The sequence below is a fragment of the Gorilla gorilla genome, chromosome 1, assembly GCF_029281585.2.
Source record: "Gorilla gorilla gorilla isolate KB3781 chromosome 1, NHGRI_mGorGor1-v2.1_pri, whole genome shotgun sequence".
Lineage (NCBI taxonomy): Eukaryota > Metazoa > Chordata > Mammalia > Primates > Hominidae > Gorilla > Gorilla gorilla.
The window spans coordinates 11,565,000-11,587,702 of NC_073224.2; the positions used below are offsets into that span (position 1 = coordinate 11,565,000).

Consider the following 22,703-nt stretch of genomic DNA (forward strand, 5'->3'; position numbering starts at 1 on the left):
TGTTACCACAAGCCCCATACCTGGCCACAGCTGATGAAAGAATCTGCCCCAGTGGTAGCTGATGGATCCCAGACCTAGGAGGAGATCCAGCATCAGAGACCTGCCCAAAAGTGGGTAGGGGTGGGTGAAGTGATTTGGCTGTGTCCCCACCCAAATCTCATCTTGAATTGTAGCTCCCATAATTCCTATGTGTTATGGGAGGGACCTAGCAGGAGGTAATTGAATCATGGGGGTGGGTCTTTCCTGTGCTGATCTCATGATAGCGAATATGTCTCACGAGATCTGATGGTTTTATAAAGGGGAGTTCCCCTACACAAGCTCTCTTGCCTGCTGCCATGTAAGACGTGACCTTGCACCTCATTCTCCTTCAGCCATGATTGTGAGGCCTCCCAGCCATGTGGAACTGTGAGTCAATTAAACCTCTTTCCTTTATAAATTACCCAGTCTTGGGTATGTCTTTATTAGCAACATGAGAATAGACTAATACAGTGGGGGTGCTCTGCACTGGATTAAAAGTGGCTGCCAACCAAATCCTCCCTCTTGGAGAGCTAAGACACAAAAAGAAGCTGCAAAAAGCAGTTGCATCTCTGCATGAGGAGGCACCAGGGACTGCCCAAAGCTGAATGGGCAATAGGACAGCACAGGGGCCAGAGCTGTCTTAACAAGAAAAATGGGAACAACGTCATTCCTGTTTTTATGAGGTCTAGCTGTGCAGTGATAGACATGGTTAGATGTCTTCCCTACGCTCCTCGTGAATCCTTTCAATCATCCCCCATGAATTAAGCGAGTTTCTATTGCTTAAACCTCTAAGGAGCCCAACATTGCTCACCTCTTCCAGTTCATCTCCTATGTGGCTGTAAATGAGTCTCCAAAATACAGACATGGGGTTCGTTCCTGCCTTACAATTCCTTAAAACTTCTCCTCCCTTACAGGACAAATATCTCGAGTCCTGAGCACGTCATACCATCTGGCCCTGGCTTTTCTCCCTGGCCCAAGGCTTCTGCCTACACTCCAGCCCAGGTGAACTCTAGCCTATGCTGTGCTCTCTCACATGCCTGACTCTACGCACCCTTCCTTCGGCCTCAATCCACCCTCTTGTCCCCCTGATAAATTCATTTTTCAAGTTTCAGCTCACACACTCTTCCCTCGGTAACACCTTTCCTCCAGTAACACTGTTTCCCAGGCAGTGCCTTCTACAAACTCCCATGAAAGCAATCATCATGTACATCGTAAACTTTCAAAAACTTGTAGTTAGTCTGATATTGCCTCCAGCTCCAGCCTCTGATATGCCTCCAGCTGGAATGGGAAGGCAGGGCTTTGTTTAATAATTCCTAGTAGCCTTAATTCCTTCCCTTATTGAGCAAATACTTACTGGACACTTACATGCACGAGGCTTTGAGGATGCAACTATGAACAAGACAGGCACAGTCCTTGCTTTCGCAGAGCTACAGTGTGGCAGGGACAATTGGCATTCAATAACACAATGTGGTGGGTGTTATGTTACGGGCAAAAGAGGGTATGTGGGAGGCAACAGCACAATTGGAGAAGGCTGTTGTAACCTACAGATATTCACATGAGACCTAAGTGAGGAGCAGGGCTCCACAGAAAAGTTTTGACAAAAGAAGAAAAGGGGAAAAAACAAAGAAAGATGTCAGCAGAAAAGAAGCAGCACATGTAAAACCATTAAGGTAAGAGAAAGCTTGGTACGTTCATATAAAAAAAAAAAAAGCTCTGTGGAGCTTAGAGTGTCCAAAGGTGAGTGGCAGGTGATGAGGTGGGAGAGAGGGCAGTAGTCAACCCACTGGGGGTGTTTGGGTCATACTATTGACTTGGCATTTTATTCTAAGGGCCAGTGAAGGCTTTTAATCGGGAATCTGATTTTACTTTTAATGATCAACTAGCTTTTGTATCAGTTAGAGGTGAGGCAGGTAGGTGAGTTAGAGGGCCATTGGAATAACTTAGGTAATCTGTGGTGGCAGTGGAGGTAAGGGAAGTGAATGAAATGGGGAGATGAAAGGGCTGAATGATCAGGACTCGGTGACTGGTTCAATGTAGGTGTGGTGGCCTTGTAATGTGTCAACTTGGCTAAGCTGAACAACCCGTCCTGGAATTCCCTTCTGTGTATATTTCCCATGAAGGTGGCCCATGAGAGAGATTCTGGTGGGAGACTTGGAGGATGGAAGTGAAGCAACAGCCGTCTTGTAACTCACACACACTTCATTGGTGGAGGTAGTGGCCGGGCCTGCTACTGCTCCATCCTCTCCTGGACCCTCCTGTGGCTTCTCCCACTGCTGATCCAGCTGTGGGTGTCCACTCTCTAGCTCACACTACCACGGTCAGAGGCAACAAGACCTGACCCGGGTCTCACTCTGTCCGAGGGGGCTCCAGCTCACGTTTATGGGTTCCAGGCTATTTTTGTTGTCCTCTTTACATCTACCTTTCCCTTTTGACTGCCCATTTAGAGGACTTTAAGCTCCAACATCAAAGGCAAAGAGAATAGCCTTTCAGAGAAGCATAACCATAACACTATGTAAGATCAAGTCCCTGTAACAAGTCCTTTAAAATGTGTGTATGTACGTGTGTGCTTTCTACTTAAATCTATCAATAAATTAATATATATGTAAAATACACACACACAAATCTTTTGGTGGTTCTGTTCTCTGATAGAACTCTGGCTGATGTAGTAGGGTTGAGAGACACTGGTATCAAGAATAATTTCTAGGTTTCCGATTTGGGCAACAGGGTGGATGGTGATGTTATTTTGAGAAAGAGAAATCTTGGGTAAAGAACATGTTTGAGGAGAAGATGAAGAATTCTCTTTTGGCCAGGTGAAGTATGAGGTACACGCAGGACTTCAATTCAGCAGGTGATCAAACAAGGCAGGTCTGAGCTTGAGACTTAAGCAAACAGCATCAAACATGCCCAGTCGCAGTAACAAAATTTCAAAATGAAAAGAACCCAATGAAAAGCCTCTTTAATAAGTTTTAATAATTCTGTACAATAAAACTCTAAAGCATCAGGGTTTTTTCTTATTCAGTATACAGTGAACATTAAAAAAAAGTGTTGAATAGTTGAGAGGCAAATTTAGTGTTTTAGAACATGATAATAGCATGTGGCTTGCTAGTTGCTTACGGATAACCCAACTTTCTAATAGTTTTCATAAGTTACTAGAACACAAGCTTTATTAAAATTATAAACATTATATCCATTTTCTTTAATAAAGAGTAATAAAGATTCTCCTCCCTAGCTCCAGTTAGGACTTTGATGGTCTCACGAGATTCCCACTCCCACTTTCCCAGACTAAGAGAGCACAAGCAACTGCTTTTACAAATGTCCTCTAAAGATCCCTCCCAAAGGGAAATGCTCATGACAATGAAAAATGGAGTAGGAAGAGAAGGAGATGATGTATCTCAACTTCATTTATACCTACTAACCTATTTTCTCCCTATGATAATGTTTTTTTTAATTGACAAATAAAAATTGTGGCCGGGGCAGTGGCTCACGCCTGTAATCCCAGCACTTTGGGAAGCCAAAGTGGGCAGATCACAAGGTCAAGAAATCGAGAATATCGTGGCCAAGATGGTGAAACCCTGTCTCTACTAAAATACAAAAAATTAGCTGGGCATGGTGGCACATGCCTGTAGTCCCAGCTACTCCTCCGGAGGCTGAGGCAGGAGAATTGCTTGAACTCAGGAGGTGGAGCTTGTAGAGAGCCGAGATTGCGCCACTGCACTCCAGCCTGGGTGACAGAGCGAGACTCCGTCTCAAAAAAAACTGTATATATTTATGGTGTATACCCTGATATTCTGATATACTTACACATTGTGCAATGACTACGTCAAGATAATTAACACATCCATCACCTCACATATTTTTTTGCATGTGTGATGAGAGCATTTAAAATCTCCTCTCAGCAATTTTCAAGGATACAATCCATCATTATTAGCTAGAGTCACTATGCTGTACAATAGATCTCCGGAACTTACTCTCTAACTGAAACTTCCTACCCTTTGACCAACATCTCCCCATTCCCCGGGCACACTAACCTATTTTTATGATGTGCGTCTGATGCTATTTTTTAAAAATTGATTGTGTCCTGAATTCTTTCAGCTCTCAGGCCTTTAGACGATGGTGCTTCTTTTTCAAATGATAACAATGACCTAGCAACCTGTGCAAATTATTAAATCTTTCAAAATGCACTCGTTTTTCTAAGGGAATAATATATGTGTGGAGAGCCTGTCTTATTACAAAAATGCTCTTGAGATTCCTTCAACTGCTCTAAATAAATAGTTGCATGGCTCATATTTGCACACACTCAGTTTCAATATCAGGATGCCACTATAAAAAGAACCCACCCAAACATGCCTTTAATAAATCTTAAGAATTCTATATAATAAAAATCTGAAGGCCGGGCATGGTGGCTCACGTCTGTGATCCCAGCACTTTGAGAGGCTGAGGTGGGCGGATCACCTGAGGTCAGGAGTTCAAAGCCAGCCTGGCCAACATGGTGAAACCCCGTCTCTACTAAAAATACAAAAATTAGCCGGATGTGCTGGTGGGTGCCTGTAATCCCAGCTACTCGGGATGCTGAGGCAGGAGAATTGCTTGAACCCAGGAGGCAGAGGTTACAGTGAGTCGAGATCTCACCACTGCACTCCAGCCTGGGCAACAGAGTGAGATTCTGTCTCAGATAAATAAATAAATAAATAAATAAATAAATAAATAAATAAATAAATAAATAAATCTGAAGCCTAAGGCTTTTATAGAGTAAAAATATCACATGACCTCAATATCCTTCATAATAGATCGTTAAGTTTCATTGCACTGTGTGAGACAGGTCAGTATTCAGTTCTCATTCTTTCCAGGGATGAAGGAATACACAGAAATCAGGCGATATGTGGTAACGTAGAAAGCAGCTGTGTCAAAACTAGAATTTACAACTTTTAATTCTTAATACTCAGGCTATTCAAGCCACAGTCCTGCAAAGTCTGCTTTCCCGATAATAAATGTCAACTACATTATTTATCTGAATTGTAAAATGAAATCTACCATAGAATTCCATTTATTGTTTTAACTAGAAAATTGAAAAAATACAATCCAGGTGAATACAAATATTAAAACTGTAGATAATCTTTTTTTACAAATTGAAAACAGCTTAATTAAACCAACAGAGCAGGTAAGGCAATTCTGTTATTTAATGACAACCCTCATCTGTTTGAAATAACCACCTTAATAATCAATACCGTGTTGAGACTTTCACCTAGCATTTATTTTAAGGGATGTCTTGTTTTGAACAATCATTTTAAATCCTAGTAAACTGAAGAATTAATTAGCAAGCACGGAGGCTCAGCAAACTAATGCTTTAGTCTGTCAAACCATCTGCTCAGGAGCACCCTTCTCCAAATCTTGGCATTATTGAGGATGGGGGAGCACACTGCTTTCGATGCTTCTGCTGGTAGACAAGTTGCTCCTTGATATTTAACCATTCCATCTTCCAAATACACAGGAAGAAATTCAATCTCAGAAAGAAGTTCATCAAAGTTCTGGCTCCCTTGGCACTCACAGTTAGCACCACAGTAAAGCTAAGCTTTCTTTAAGGGCAGGGACCACATGTTAAGATAGCTTATCTATGCAAATGAGTATTGTCCCTCTCAAAGTAAGGTCTATTTTAATCCAACAATTCTTCTATTCGTGTCATTTTAAAAATTCCATTCTTGGAATTTTCTTTCACATTATTTTGCATATTTATTCTCAAACAGTGGGAAAGAATCCTAATCTATTTAATATGGTTGGGTATTTCATGGTAAAATGTTATGTAATTGTACACACCAACAAGACAAAATTTTATTTTATTGTTTTTAAACTGACTCAGGAGGCAATTCAAAAAAGGACTTCCAAAAATATGTTGAGCCAAAGACAACATGATTTGAATAAATATATAGCTTCTTCTGGGGGCTGCTCATATTTGGGTGTAAAGTACTATCTCAAAAAAAAAAAAAGAGTTTCATTTCCCTAAATATACCCCAAATATTGACCAATTGAAGTGTAAACCTGTTGCTTCCCTCTTCTGATAACAGTACACTGATCTCCTTTGAAAAAAGCCCCTCTCACCCACTCTCAGTCCATTTAGCCTGGGGAGGGCTGGGGAGGGAGCAAGGGAAGTGCACAACTCAGACCAGATCAACCAGGCACATTCCATCACCCATGGCTGCAATAATTGGTTCAGGGATGGGCCCTAACCCCAAGCTAGGCTAATGAAATTTAGTTCCAGGACTGTGGCTGAAATTACTGAAAGAGATAAACTTGCTTTCTTTTACATTCTTACCAAGTTAAGAATGTAAACCTGTAACTGCTAGAAACCATTATGGGGAGACCTTCCTGAGAATGTAGCCAGTACAGAGTAAGGCGGAGCTGAAAGATGGAGAAAGAAAATCCTGATAACATCAAGTTGCTAGATCCAGCTCAGCCTGAAGCTAGCTCCCTGAGCTTTTCAATTATATGAGCCAACACATTTATTTTCTGGATTTATATCCACTTGTGTGTTTCCATATGCATGGGTTCAGTCAAGGAAAAACCAAAATGTTATAGCTTCTACGCACATATACAAACATAGTGTGGCTTATGTTGTGCCCACTTAGCTTGTTATTGAGTTACTGCTATCTTTAAGCACTTGCGTAGTTCATTTTCCAATTTCATAGCTGCACAAAGGGTTTTTAATTTCTGATCTATTTCACAGTGCTGTAGATTTACTGGTGGGGATGGGGAAGAAAAGGTGGTTAATCTTTAAGGTGATTTTCATCAATGACCCCTTATGTTTGAAATAAAATGATTTTGAGTAAGATGTATCCAAAGCCAGTGATTTTAACTTACCAGGCTAAGAGAATTTAAACCAGAAATCAACCCTGACATCTTTTACTTTCCCTGTGTGTTACAGCCTTCCTTTTGCCACGCAGGTCAGCAGCCCTTCAAGTCTTTCTGGCAGGATAGTTTCTGGGCTATCATAAAAGACACTCCTGGTCTATGATATCTCAGCACAGTAAACCCATTACAGGCTGTTTTTCTGCAAGAATCTGATCAATAGATCTGCTTCCCCAGGGGTAGAGAAAGAACTAACAGTGAGTCCTGATAAACCTTCTCTGGCATTGCTCATTTCCTCAAGTGCTATACATGGAACACACTTATTACTTCAGTCCTCTGCTATTAATAAGCCCTTCTTGAGGAAAAGCTAAAGGCTCTAATTCCATCCAGATGCAAGCAGTATGCAACACCAAGCACCTCTTTCCTGATGTTCTAGCAAAATTACTAAGAGTACATCATGACTCATGCGTTCTCAAGCATTCCTCTCTGCATTAAAATCTGAATCCAGGGAATTTGGAGCAGGTTGCCTCTTGGCAATGGACTTTTCAGAGACTGTAACTCGCACTGTGGCTCTGCCATATACGATTTCTCCTCACAGAAAAAGGCAGTCACCATTGAAAAATTCACTCGGAAGTTCAGTTGCACATCTTTAAAGCCCCTCAGAGAAAAAATGCGATGCGGCTCACTGCAAACCCACAGCATCTTCAAAAGATTTGTAAACAAGTCCTTTGCTGCAGACTCCATAATACTACCACTCCACATGCAAGGAGTCCGAAAAGCTTTCTTCTGTTAGATTCAGTGGAGATAAATAAGCGTGCACCAAGCAGCCTTATACATTGAACCGAATGCTCAGACACAATACGATGACGTGTCTAAAATTTCTACCTGTTCCTTTTTCTACCAGAAACCCAACCTCCTGAGTACCTCACTTGCTCTGTGAAACTTGCCTCTCTGTCCTTTCTCCCTCTGTTCCTTTCCACAGTGATATTCTGGATAGTAAGTGCTTCTGAGAGGCAATAATAGTATTGGATAGCTTTAGTACGGTTTTCAAGAAGAATATTCTGGAATCTTTGTGAAAGAACGTTTAGGAAAAAATATTTCAACCATCAAAACTTATAGGAAGAGCTTTAACTAGAACCTACCCTACCCTACCCCATCTCACTCCCAAGTAAGGCTACGTTAAGGGGAATACCTGTTCAAAGGAAAAACAAGTATATGGGAAGCTATCGCCTCTGTCTTGGAATAAGTACTACCTGTTTGCATAAAATTATAGCAGGAAGAGAAAGAAAGTAACCCCTAGGAAGTGTGAAAAGGGCAGGGTGTTTCTGGAATACTCTTTTTCCTATGAAGTCTATTTTGGGGAGGGCAAATAAGGGGAAGAGGTAAACGTTTTACTAAAAGTGTGGATGTTGATATAAAATGTTGTTAAGGAAAACACTACTTAGTCCAAAAGTTGCCTCTTACTCTTGGATTCATTTCAAATAAAACTTTCTGTTTAAGATCTTTGAAAGAATTGTATTTATTTATTTATTTTGAGACAAGGTTTCACTCTGTTGTCCTGGCTTACCGAAAACTCAGGCTTCTGGGCTCAAACCAGCCTCCTGCGACAGCCTCCCAAGTAGTTGGGACTACGGTTGCGCACCTCCACACCCAGCTGATTTTTCTTTTCTTTTCTTTTCTTTTTTTTTGAGATAGTCTTGCTCTGTCACCCAGGCTGGAGTGCAGTGGCATGATCTCGGCTCACTGCAACCTCCACCTCCCAGGTTCAAGCAATTATCCTGCCTCAGCCTCCCGAGTAGCTGGGATTACAGGTGTGTGCCACCATGCCTCGCTAATTTTTGTATTTTTAGTAGAGACAGGGTTTCACCATGTTGGCCAGGCTGGTCTCAAACTCTTGACCTCATGATTCACCTGCCTTGGCCTTCGAAAGTGCTGGGATTACAGGTGTGAGCCACTGTGCCTGGCCCACATCCAGCTAATTTTTAAGTGTTTTGTAGAGATGGGGTCTCGCTATGTTGCGCAGGCTGGTCTCAAACTCCAGGCCTCAAGCAATCCTCCTGCCTCAGCCTCTCAAAATGCTGGGATTACAGGCGTGAGCCACCATGGCCAGGCTTTAAAAGAAATTTCTACACGTTACCCTAATAGTTGGTTTGAGTTTTCTTTTGTTATTATGTAATTTCCAACTTTGAGGAAACTACTAGTATTTATAAGTAGAATTCACAAATTATGCAAATCAAAAATGTAAGAAATCTTTAGTTGCAACATTCACATCACCACCTAGAGTGACTAATTTTTCCAAATTAGTAAAGGAAGTTAGAACAATGAGTCAGTGAGTGGATCACCCTAATGAATAAAAATAAAATTTATGTTTTTCCCAGATGGACTGTATTTTTAAAATATTTATTAAGGTTTATTAATTTTCTGCCTAGATCTTGTTAATAGTTTTTCTCCATATGTGATTCAACTCTTCAGTATGCTATAATATTTATACATGCACAATCCAATATTAGGTCATAGACATGGAATGGACCTTGACAGATAATCCAGACATACAAATAGTGAAGTATATTTTGATTTACTCAGGACTACAAACAGGCTAGCACCTTCTCTTGCCACACTTGAGAACCGTTTCAATATTTAACACAACCTTTAAGAAAGAAAGTCTGTGCTGCTTATCTAAATACCATCTACTAAACTATACATACACTGAAGCCATTTATATGTCTTTTTTAGACCTCGTCAAATTTTACACACAATTAGATTGGCGTAGCAGGTCTGACTCTATGTTAAGGAAATGCCCTTATTATAGACGGCAGCAAGTATATGAACACACTTAAGTATTGTTTCTTTCTTTATTCAGCAAAGCTTCTTGAGCACCTGCTATGTGTCCAGCACTGTTGTAAGTGCTGTGGTGACTGAAGAAGACATGGTCTCTGTTTTCAGAGAGATGCCTCAGTATAGAGGTGGCTGTGTAAACAGCATCACGGTAAAGTCTTTCCAAAAGCATGAGGGAATGGCTGTTGAGTGACTTGTGCACACACTAGAAATTATAAGCCTTCAGTTTGTTTTTTGTTTGTTTGTTTTTTTGAGATGGAGTCTCACTCTGTTGCCCAGGCTGGAGTGCAGTGGCGCAATCTCAGCTCACTGCAAGCTCTGCCTCGTGGGTTCAGGCCATTCTCCTGCCTCAGCCTCCCGAGTAGCTGGGACTACAGGTGCCCATCACCACGCCCTGCTAATTTTTGTATCTTTAGTAGAGACGGGGTTTGCACCATATTGGCCAGGCTGGTCTCAAACTCCTGACCTTGTGATCCACCCGCCTCAGCCTCCCAAAGTGCTGGGATTACAGGCGTGACCACCGCGCCCAGCCGCCTCTAGTTTTAAGGGGCGAAGAGTTAAGAACAAGAGAGGCAGCTGGGCTAACGATAAATAAACTTTTAGGTAAAAAACAAACAAACAAACAACGAAAAAAACGCGAGGCGCGGTGGCTCACTCCTTTTAATCCCAGCACTTTGGGAGGCCGAGGCGGGCAGATCACGAGGTCAGAAGATCGAGACCATCCTGGCTAACACGGTGAAACCGGGCGTGGTGGCGGGCGCCTGCAGTCCCAGCTACGTGAACCCGGGAGGCGGAGCTTGCAGTGAGCCGAGATCGAGCCCCTGCACTCCAGCCTGGGCGACAGGGCGAGACTCCGTCTCAAAAAAAAAAAAAAAAAAAGCACCAAAATTAGATTAATAGTGTGGCCATAATCTTTTCTTGAAGAGAAAACTTGAAGTTTGAAGGGAAAGACGCTAAAAATCCTCAGGGAATCAGTTTAGTAGCGAAGCAACGTGGAGATTGAGAGCACATAACACATGCTATGAAAGAGTCTACGGGGACTTAAACACCAAAGTTCAGGAGCTGCGTAGAAGCCCAAGTATATTTCACACAAGCCTAAGCAGATGAGTGCGGTGGAATCCAAGAGAACGATAAAGTCACCTCTTAATTAGAGTAGCTGAGTCTTGTAACCCAGAAACCTTTTAATGCCAACCTGGCTTAAAGTCTCAGAACTCTCCTAGAAGTGGTCTGACTCCAAAAGAGTTAAGGGTCCTTGAGTTCGATTTCCTTCCTTCCATTGCTTGTTGCAAATTCTACAGGAAAATTGGGGCTGGAGGAAATCGTGATTACGAATAGATTAATTGTAAAGGTGCTATATTTGCCTAGGTATTTATATTTCTTTACATTTTACTCTGGTGTAGTCCAACTGATGATACTATTCTTCAACACATGTGCAAAGCCCTTGCAATTAAGAAATATATTTGTATAAAAATATATGTGATTAAAATTAATAATGTTTTTAACTCAGTTAATTATGCTTATGGGATTCTTGGCTCTTCGGGGGCCGAAGTACCATAAATCTGCACCCCCTCCACACACACTCATACCTGTAAAGGCAGCTTATCTTAAACGCAGGCAAGATGAAGTAACAGGAACAGCTAACATCCGTTGATTTTTGCTATATGGCAGACACTGTATTAATTATTTTGCATGTTGTATTTTAATTAATTCTCTCAACTACCTCAGAATCTAGGAACCATAATTATCATCATTTTATATCTCAGGAAACTAAAAGGAAATTTGCACAAGTTTGCACAGCTGGCAAGCAGCAGAGCCAGAATTCCAGGCCACAGGAGATCTGACCCCAGAGCCCACTCTGTCCAGGATCACAAGGTACAAATTTACCTCCTTTTTTGAAATATAAGCAGCAGGTAGGTACTGTCTTCTGAGGAGCAAAAAGGAAAGGAAACTAACATGGGTTAGAAATGTGAAAGTGGAAAATGAATGAAAGTTGTGAAGAACAGAGAGACAAAGAGCAGAGCTCAAACAAGACACATAGAGGCAGGGCATGGTAGCTCATGCCTATGATCCCAGCACGCTGGGAGACTGGGGCTGGAGGACTGCTTGAGGCCAGGAGGTGAAGACCAGCCTGGGCAACATAGTGAGACCCTCGTTTCTTAAAACAAAAAAAGAAAAGAAAAGAAAGAAAATTTTTAAAGGCACATAACAAGAATGTCATTAAAAATAATTTTAGTGAGGTTAGCCAGGGTTCTCTAGAAAAGTAGAACCAACAGGAGATAGATAGACACATGATAGATAGATAGATAGATAGATAGATAGATAGATAGATAGATAGATAGATAGGTAGAGATTTATTATGAGGGATTGGCTCAGGTGATTATGGAAGCTGATAAGTTCCACAACTTGCCATCTGCAAGCTGGAAGCCCAGGAATGTCAGTGGTATAGTTTGAACCCAAACCCAAAGCCCCAAGAACCAGGGCAGCCAATGTTTGTCCCAGTCCAAGTCCAATGCTAGAGAACCAGGAGCGCCAGTGACCAAGGTTAGGAAACATGAATGTTCCAGCTCAAGAAGAGAGAGCAAATTCACTCTTTCTCTACCTTTTTACTCTGTTGGGTCCTCAGTGAATTGGATAATGCCCACCTGCACTGGTGAGGACAAATCTTCTTTACTCAGTCTACCAACTCAAATGCTGATCTCCTCCAGAAGCATCCTCATAGACGCACCCAGAAATTACCAGTTTGACCAGCTACCTGGGCATCCTTTCGCCCAGTCAAGTTGACACATAAAATTAATTGTTACATTCCATGACTACCTTGCTCCCTTCCTATCTTGTTCCACATTGTTGAACTCTCTTTATTTTATTTGAGATACCTATCACAGCTTGTATTTTTGCTTCTTTTTAATCTTGATCACCTCCTACACTGGTAGTTCTGTTTCCCCTCAGTGTACACATAGCACAAAGCTATACCTCGCACATAATCAGCACACAAGAAGCACTTATTGAATTAGTGATTGAATCAATTGACTAATGTAACTTTCAAAACTAGAGGCTCTGTGCCCAATAATGTCTTTACCAGTCAACTATAATTTATGTTTGTTCTTCTCTAACAACAGGACACACTACCCAGCACTTATTCTCATGGCTTTCATCTCTGCCTCTTGGGCTTGTAACTCATATTTGCATAGCAGTCAAGACCCAGGGCGTATGGAAAGGAGGAGGTTGCACTTAAAGAGGGAAGTATGGATCTCATTGAGATCAAAGAGAGACTATTTTTGTTAGTAGCTTTTGTGCTACCTAAATTTGTCATCAAAATCATTTCAGAATCACCTCCTCAGAAGAGGTGAGCTTTTTTGAAGGAATACGTAGGAAAAAGGTGATGTCAGATGGATAAGAGAATTTTGTTTCCACCATCTAGGGCCATGTGGAAGCACACGAGGAGGTGGAAGTATAAGGCAAGAGTGGGAGTGTTAAGCAGTTGTGATTTAAGAGCGTGGAGGTAGCAAATGTGGGAAGACGAAGGAATGACAGCACTCAGTTGAGCAGTGGGCTTAGCAATCTGGCAATAAACTGGGAGCTAACAAGGCCCACCTGGAGTGGTTAGTGACAAAAGAAACATTTGTAGCTCACCGAGAAGATTTAATTGAGGAGAAAATAATATGATGTTTGGCTAGCATGAAACTCATGCTGTATCTTGGACCCAACTTCTTTTGGAATTTTGAAATGGGCAAGAAATGACTGACATGTTTGTGCTTCTGGACTGAAAACTTGTTTCTTTGGTGGTATTTTAGCACCCATGCCAGCATTATCGTTATTTGCTCCATACTGATTGTATCCTGGTTTTCATGTTTCTTAACATGAGACATTTCATTATTACGATCTTTCTTATTAAAATTGTTTTATTTTATTATTCGATTAACTTCTTGGCACAGATGTACTTTTTATGCTAATCATAGATTTGTGCCTTTTTAACTTTTTATTTTCCATCTTTTTCATGATAGTTCAACTTTGCTTGGTTATTTTATTTTTTTGCTGTATACTTATAAAACCTGTCTTCCATATTTAGTCATAAAAGATTCATTCACCTTAGAGATTCCAATATTCATTTTTTTAAAAGCCTACAGTCCATCTGTTACCATCTCCTCAGATATTAAATTTTATTACCCTTTGTTGTTTCCTGCAACTTTTGGCAGAAGAGACTATTCTCCAATAAGCTCACTTACTTCATATGGCAAGAAATGTATCAAGTTTTTGTCAGCATTCGCTATAGACAAATTATTAAGCATGTCCAAAAAATGTTTATATTTACCACTTTTTATGTCATGGGTGCAGTGTGTAGGGTGGGGTATAAGTAGATCACAGATACAAAGGAAAGTCATGGAAATTGGAGTGTTGTATTAGTTTTCTATCACACTGTAACAAATTACCACAACAATGGCTTAAAACAACATACATGTATTATCTCACAGTTTCTGTAGGTCAGGAGTCTGGCATAGCTTAGTTGAGTCGTCTCCTCAGGGTCTAGGCTGCCATCAAGGCATCGGGTGGGGTGCATTCCTTTCTGAAACTCAGGACCTTCTTCCAAGCTCATGTGGCTGCCGGCACACTCTCATTCCTTAAAGCTGTAGGACTGGGGCTGGCTTTCAGCAAAGCTACTCATGACTCCTAGAGACCATACACAGTTCCTTGCCATGTGGCCCCCTCACCGGCCTTTTCACGACATGATACCTTGCCTCTCAAGGGCAGCAGGGCACCTCATCCATTCTGATAAGGTAGAGTCCCATAAAACCTAATGCATACTCACAAGAGTAACCATCCCCATCATCTTTGTGACACTAGGAGTCGATAAAGATCACCCTGACTCAGTGGAATGAGACGCTCCTCCCTTTCTCCTCTGGAGTTATGTCAGGGGAGGCCTAGAGGCCAGTAGAGGAGATTCAGGGCTTCCATGATCATCCATCATGCTATGGACTAAACTGTGTCCCCACAAAATTCCCGTGTTGAAGCCCTAACACCCAAAGTGACTGTATTTGCAGATGAGACCCATAAAAAGGTAACTAGGGTTAAATGAAGTCATAATGGTGGGCCTCTGATATGATAGGATTAGTGTCCTTATAAAAGGGGACACCAAGCCGGGCGCGGTGGTTCACACCTGTAATCTCAGCAGTTGGGAAGGCTGAAGCAGGAGAATCGCTGGAGCCCAGGAGTTTGAGACCAGCCTGGGAAACCTAGGGAGATACTGTCTCTACAAAAAGAATCATTTTTTTTTAATTAGCTAGGTTTGGTGGCACACCAAACTTGTGCTACCAGCTACTTGGGAGACTGAGGTTGGAGGATCACTTTAAGCCCAGGAGGTCGAGGCTGCAGCCTGCGCAACAGACCAAGACCCTGTCTCAAGAAAAAAGAGAAAAGACATCAGAGAACTAGCACATGTGCATGTGTCCTGCCAAGTGTCAGGTTCCAGCCTATGCTGAGGTCCGAGGGGAGTGGGTGGATGGGTAGTGGATAGCTGAAAGAACACTCAAGGGGACCATAGGCAGGTGAAATATGGCTTTTATTACGTTCTCTCTCTGCCAGCCTTTGTCTCGGCTGCCCGATCCAGCTGCAGCCCTTCTCAGCAGCTGGCTCTGCGGCTCCTGCCACCCCTACGGCTTTTCCTTATAGGGTTAGCAGCTTCACTCCCTCTCTCTGGGTGTGAGCCGTATGTACAGTGTCAGCAGGGCAGTTATACCTTTTACAGACAACAGTGGCCCAGAGTAAGTATGAGCTTACATAAACAGGTTATATAATGAGTGGAGTTGGGTGCCTGTGCTCCAAACTTGCTGAGTCACACTGGCCCAGATGTCTGCCTTGACCTATTCTTGACTAAAGCACATCTATTTTCCTTACAGCATTCTCTTTCTCTCTCTCTCTCTCTGTATCTCCTTTACTCATGTATCTGACAAAGGACTAGTACCTAGAGTATATAAAGGACTATCAGTTCTTTAAAAACTCAACAGTTCAAAACCAAACAACAGCAAAAAATCCAATTAGAAAGTAGACAAAGGACAATACATTTCATTCAAGAGGATATGTGAATGGCAATATGTACATAAAAAGATGGTCAACATCACTAGCTGTTAGGGAAATGGAATCTAAGACCACAATGTGCTATCACTACATATCTATTAGACCAGCTAAAATGAAAAATAGTGACAACATCAAATGCTGACAAGGACACAGGGAAGATGGATCTTTCATACATTTACATTACTGATGGGAATGTAAAATAGGACAACTACTCTGGACAATACTTTAGCAGTTTCTTTAAAATATAAACATACATTTACTCTGTGACTCAGCAATTGCACTCCTGAGTATTTATCTCAGAGAAATGAAAACTTATATCCACACAAAGACCTATACATGATTATTCATAGCAACTGGATTTTTTAATAGCCCCAAATTGGAAACAATCAAAATGTTCTACAATAGGTAAAGAGTTAAATAAACTGTGATACATCCATACCATGGCATACGATTCCACAATAAAAAGGAACAAACTATTAGCACATGCAACAACTTGGATAAATCTCAAAAGCACTATGCTGAGTGGGAAAAAAATAATCTCAAATGGAATACTTCATGATTCTATTCATGAAATATTCTCAAAATGAAAAAATATTATAGCAATGAAGAACAAATTAATGGTTGACAGGGGTTATGGATAGTTGGGAGGCAGGGTGTGTGTGTGACTATAAACCAGTAGCACAAAGGAGATCTTTATGGTGATGAAATAGATCTGTATCTTGATTGTGATGGTGGTTATATGAATCTACATATGTAATAAAATGACATAGAACTATACATGCATGTTATGAGAGTGTCAATTTCCTGGTTTTGCTATGGTACTATTGTTACATAAGATGTAACCAATGGGGAAAACTGGGTGATGAATACAGAAGACCCCTCTGAACCATCATTGCAATTTGCTGTCACTCTACAATTATTCCAAAAATAAAAAGTTTCAAAATTTGAAAATATATGTGTGTTTATGTATGTATGTATGTATCTATTTACTGGTAAAATTACTACAACCTTTAGGTGTTTTGTTTTGTTTTAATGATTTTTGAAGCCACTAATTTAGGACAAGAATATTTCTGTACCTCTACTGTATTACCCAGTCTGTGTATTGGTGGGATGACCTTGAGTAAACTCCCTGAACTTCTGTTTCTGTAGTTGTAAAATTGGGATAGTTATACTTTACATGCCCACTGAGTTTTTCTAAGGGTCAAACAAGGTAATGTGAAAACCCCAACTCTCTACCTGATAAGTGACAGACATTGAGTGAAAATTAATTTCTTTCCTTCCTTCTTGTTTTTCTTTCACTTTGTATTGCATTACTTGATGAATCCTTATTTTCACCTGGGTTTCAAGTACAATTCTGGCTCCATTATATCATAGTTTTCCCCTTTCTCTTTGATATAACACTTTTCTTTGGTCAAGGTACAGTGGCTTTAACTGAGAGAGTTTCTACAATTATGAACCTTCTTGAAGAGGACTTGCTTAGGTTTTGGGGGTTTTGTAAAATTCTTTTTTTTCCCCTTTTTTGAAAATTTCAGATGGCTTTTTTCCAATGCTTTGCTTAGGTTTTTAAAGGAAATGATTTAGCTGGGTGCAGTGGCTCATGCTCCTGTAATCCCAATACTTGGGGGGCTGAGGCAGGAGGATTGCTTATGGCCAGGAGTTCAAGACCAGCCTGGGCAGCACAGTGAGAATCCATCTGTACAAAAAGTAAAAAAAAAAAAAAAAAAAATAGCCAAGTATGATGGTGCGTGCCCAGGAGCTTGAGGTTGTGGTGAGCTACGATTGCACTATTGCACTCAGGCCTGGGTGACAGAGCCAGACCCTGTCCACCCCCAAGCCCCCCCCAAAAAAAAAAATAAAGATAATGATTCACAGCTTAGATAGATAAACTTAAACTAAAAGTCTGATGGATAAAAGGAATGGAAGCTCTTTGTAGAAATGTTCATTCAAAGACTGGAGCAGGCGATGACTAAGATAAGCCTTGAGTGTCTTTTTGTGCCATAAAGTAAGAAAATTATCCAGAACTAATGGGATTGTGTCTAAAGGAAACAGAAGCCTAACCAAATGTATTTCCACAGGTTAAAAATGGCACAAATCGGGCATCAAAAAGGATTAGTAAGAAGGAGGCATCCAAGACAGTATAATCTCCTTAAATTCCCCGAAAAACATAAACAGCAACTAAGATAGCGAAACAGAAGACTCATGAGTGATCTCTCACGATAACTCTAGGTGACAAGTATTTTTGTGGTCCCCCAAGTACACAACACCCTCACCTACAGGATGTGAGCAGTATCAGTATTTGCATTGGAGGAAAAAAGTAATGACCAATGATCCTCTAATGGCCTTGAGATCATGACAGCAACAAAAGTCACCATGTGGTACTCACTACAACGTGCAAGTTCATCTGAGAACAATGGCTGAAACTGACAGGGGAGTCTGCAGGATAAAACTTATGGGCAAATTCACAGGGACCATGTTGTAATCAGGCCTAATGATAGAAAAGATCAAATGGAGCAGTTGGGGTCCCATAAACTCTCAAAATTAACAAATTAAATCTCCTCTACAAGACAAAATTCTACACTGAGGGCAAACTACTGAAAAGAGAATCCAGGTTAGGCAGGATTTGAACTACAAGGGCAAATAAAGAGAAGATCTAGTTAAAAGTTGGAGAGCAAAGTAAGGAGAAAAAGGAAAAAAATCTTAGAAATTACTTTCGGTCACTTTGGAGGAAAAAAACCCCACACAGATTTTTTTAGATCTATAGAGCAAGAAAATCTCTTCTGCGCTTCTCCTAAAAGTATAGGAAAAAAGATTACAGTGAAATTTCATACAAAGTTATTATAAGAAAAAAAGAAAACAAGAGTAGAATAACATGCCTGTAGATAATAAAATCATGCCAGAAAAACGAGCCCATAAAAAAACTCACGAAAATTATAATTTAATATTTTTAAAAACTAAAAAAATAAAAGCATGGTAAAAATTATTAGATGACAACACATATCAAAATCAGCAAAATTGAAAAAATCAGATAATTATTGAAAACAAATATTTAAGAAAACAGGTGACAGAACTCAAGAAAGAATTAGAAAAAATAAAAATAATTTTAGAAATAAAAACAAAACCAGAAGGAACACACATACACTTTAAGAGAAATAGAAAATGGAAATGGAAAAGTTTTAAAAAATAATAATAAAAAAACACATTAAGGAAAAGATAAGAATTTGAAAGAAAGACAAAGAAGATAAACAAAAGGCTAACATTCATGTAAGAGGAACCTGAAAGAGAAAATCAAAACAACAGAACAGAATAAATATTAAAAATTATAATTCAAGGCCCAGCACGGTGGCTCTTATCTGTAATCCCAGCACTTTGGGAGGCCGAGGCAGGAGGATCTCTTGAGGTCAGGAGTTCGAGACCAGCCTGGCCAACATGGTGAAGCCCCATCTCTAATAAAAATACAAAAATTAGCCAGGCATGGTGGTGGGCGCCTGTAATCCCACCTACTCGGGAGGCTGAGGCAGGAGGCTGAGGCAGGAGGCTGAGGTTGCAGTGAGCTGAGATTGCAACACTGCACTCTAGCCTGGGCAACAAGAGTGAGACCCTGTCTCAAACAAAACAAAACAAAAAAAAAGTTTTCTTTAATTCAAAAAAACTTTTTGAAATAAAAAATGACTTGAAACTATATATTGAAAGGGTACACAACTAGTAAAAATGTTGGATTTTTTTTTGTAAAAACAATGTTTCAGACATCAAACAAAAAACTAAGACTCTCGTAAAGAAGGATAAAAGGCAGATTGTCATCAGACTTTTCTACAGCAGAAAATGTAAATCATGGATTTAATATCCAGGCAAAATTAGTTTCAAGTATGAAGGTCACAGGTAAGTTGCTACAAACAGGCAAGAACTCACATAATACTATTCCCATAGGGACGTCCAGAAAAATCTAACAGGGCTTCAAAAAATAAAAAAGACTAGAGAAACATCAAAACAAGAACTAGTGTTGAGCCCTATGTAAGTAAATAGTCACATGAAGAACTGAGACCAAATGACAGGGTCTACAATCATGATCTTACAAGGTAAAATCCAGGATAAAATAGCATAAAAAGTGATGTTAAAAGCACTTTATAGTGTTAACGGCTATAATCACAATGAAGATATAATAGTTATTGATAGTTATATACCTAATAAAATAGCACAAATTTTCACAGAGCAGGAACACAGAAAAGGAGAATTAACAAACATGCAAATAATAGAAAAATTTAGCAGATTCTTAAAAGAAAGAGATAGATATAGAAAATAGACAAAAGCCAATATACATATAATAGGAACTAAAAAGAGGAAACCGAAGCAATAGCATAGAGCAGAAAAGGCGAACTAAGAAACATACAAATTTTTGCAATCTACTCATCTGACAAAGGGCTAAGTTCCAGAATCTACAATGAACTCAAACAAATTTACAAGAAAAAACAAACAAACAACCCCATCAAAAAGTGGGCAAAGGATATGAACAGACACTTCTCAAAAGAAGACATTTATGCAGCCAACAGACATATGAAAAAATGCTCATCACCACTGGCCATCAGAGAAATGCAAATCAAAACTACAATGAGATACCATCTCACACCAGTTAGAATGGCAATCATTAAAAAGTTAGGAAACAACAGGTGCTGGAGAGGATGTGGAGAAATAGGAACACTTTTACACTGTTGGTGGGACTGTAAACTAGTTCAACCATTGTGGAAGTCAGTGTGGCCATTCCTCAGGGATCTAGAACTAGAAATACCATTTGACCCAGCAATCCCATTAGTGGGTATATACCCAAAGGATTATAAATCACGTTGGTATAAAGACACATGACCACGTATGTTTATTGTGGCACTGTTCACAATAGCAAAGACTTGGAACCAATCCAAATGTCCAACAAGGATAGACTGGATTAAGAAAATGTGGCACATATCCACCATGGAATACTATGCAGCCATAAAAAAGGATGAGTTCATGTCCTTTGTAGGGACATGGCTGAAGCTGGAAACCATCATTCTCAGCAAACTATCGCAAGGACAAAAAACCAAACACCACATATTCTCACTTATAGGTGGGAATTGAACAATGAGAACACATGGACACAGGAAGGGGAACATCACACACCGGGGCCTGTGGTGGGGTAGGGGGAGAGGGGAGGGATAGCATTAGGAGATATACCTAATGTTAAATGACGAGTTAATGGGTGCAGCACACCAACATGGCACATGTATACATATGTAACTAACCTGCACGTTGTGCACATGTACCCTAAAACTTAAAGTATAAAAAAAAAAAAGAAACATACAAATAATGGAAAATTTTAACATAGTTCTCAAACCAAGACAGATCACAGGGATAACAATTTTAGTGAAGCCACAGAAAACCTGAATACAAAAATCAATGAGGTAGATGTACAGGTATATATTGAGCTCTCAAGCCCGATACTAGAAACTACCTACTTCTTAAATTCTCATCAATGCTCATGAAAAATGATCATATCAAGCCATAAAGAAAACCTCAATAAATTCCAAAGAATTGTCTGACAATAATGCAATCCAACTAAAAAATAATGAAATTTTAAAAAACCAGAAATCTCTTTCCTCCAGAAACATTCAGTTACAATATTTGATTCAAAGAAGACATACAGGCTGGACACAGTGGCTCACGCCTGTAATCCCAGCACTTTGGGAGGATGAGGTAGGTGGAGCACTTGAGGTCAGGAGTTTGAGACCAGCCTGGCCAACATAGTGAAACCCTGTCTCTACAAAAAAATTAGCTGGGCATGGTGGCAGGAGCCTGTAATCCCAACTACTCGGGAGGCTGAGGCACAAGAATCACTTGAACCCGGGAAGCGGAGGTTGCAGTGAGCCAAGATTACGCCACTGCACTCCAGCCTGGGTGACAGAGCAAGACTCCATCTCAAAAGATAAAAATAAATAAATTAATTAAATAAAATAAAATAACACAACACAAATAACATACTTTTTGGACAAATAACTATATTTTTCAAAACAAAAATATTTAGGGAGAATAACAACGTCGTTTCACATTTTTGCAAACTTCTTTAATGTCTAGCTTCATGTAAGACAACTGGATACTCCTGTCTGTTTCTGCATTCAATTTGTTGCAATATGTTGTTTTGGTTGAGGTATGTGAAGATAATCTGGCTTCACACAGTTATGTAGGTGGAAAAAAGAGGAATATGTTAATATCTTTTTTGTATACATGTGGATATTCATCTTTGATACTATACTAAAATTTGGCAAGTGGTAGTTGCTTAAATGTTAGTTAAAATGTGGGAAATGAAATCAGATCAATTGAACTTCTCACTGTTAAGTACATTAAAATCCAATTGTCTATCTAGCAATTTGAATGGTTCTTTTACCTACATGGCATCTTGCGTTCATCATTTGGAAAGTATTGGCTTGCTGAGTTTTGTAGATATATTACATTATACAATATTGAAAAAATATAGTTGTTCATATCACTACTGATCTCATCTATTGTAAGCTGTCAAGTTCATGGTGACAAGTACAATTTTTCCAAACTTCGAATTTTTACTTGAAAGCTCAAATGTTACCATTGGCAAAAAATACAGCAGTAATTTTCCTTGAAGTGTCAGGATCACCACATTGATTTTTGAGAAAATTGCTAACATATATCCAAGTTTGAATTAATATATTTTGTTAGTTGTCCTTTTAAGTAAAAGTGGTGTTTCATTTAAACATTTAAAAAGTGGCTAGTTCAGCTTGCAACTAAAATAATCCCACAAATGCTTTTACTCAGGACGTTATACTTCAGTATGCAGCAGAAGTGCCTTATATGTATTTCCAACTCAATAAATCAAATATTTAAGTGACATATATTCAATAAAATTAATATTTCACTCCTTGATCCAGAGAATTTTAAGTGAAATTTGA

General features: G+C 39.9%; 1 long non-coding RNA gene across 1 annotated transcript in view; it reads right to left on the minus strand.

The window, feature by feature from the left end:
- LOC129532230 (uncharacterized) overlaps positions 1-22,703 on the minus strand; it is a 40,984-nt gene that overhangs the window by 13,274 nt on the left and 5,007 nt on the right. The gene's annotated exons all lie outside the window — the stretch shown is intronic.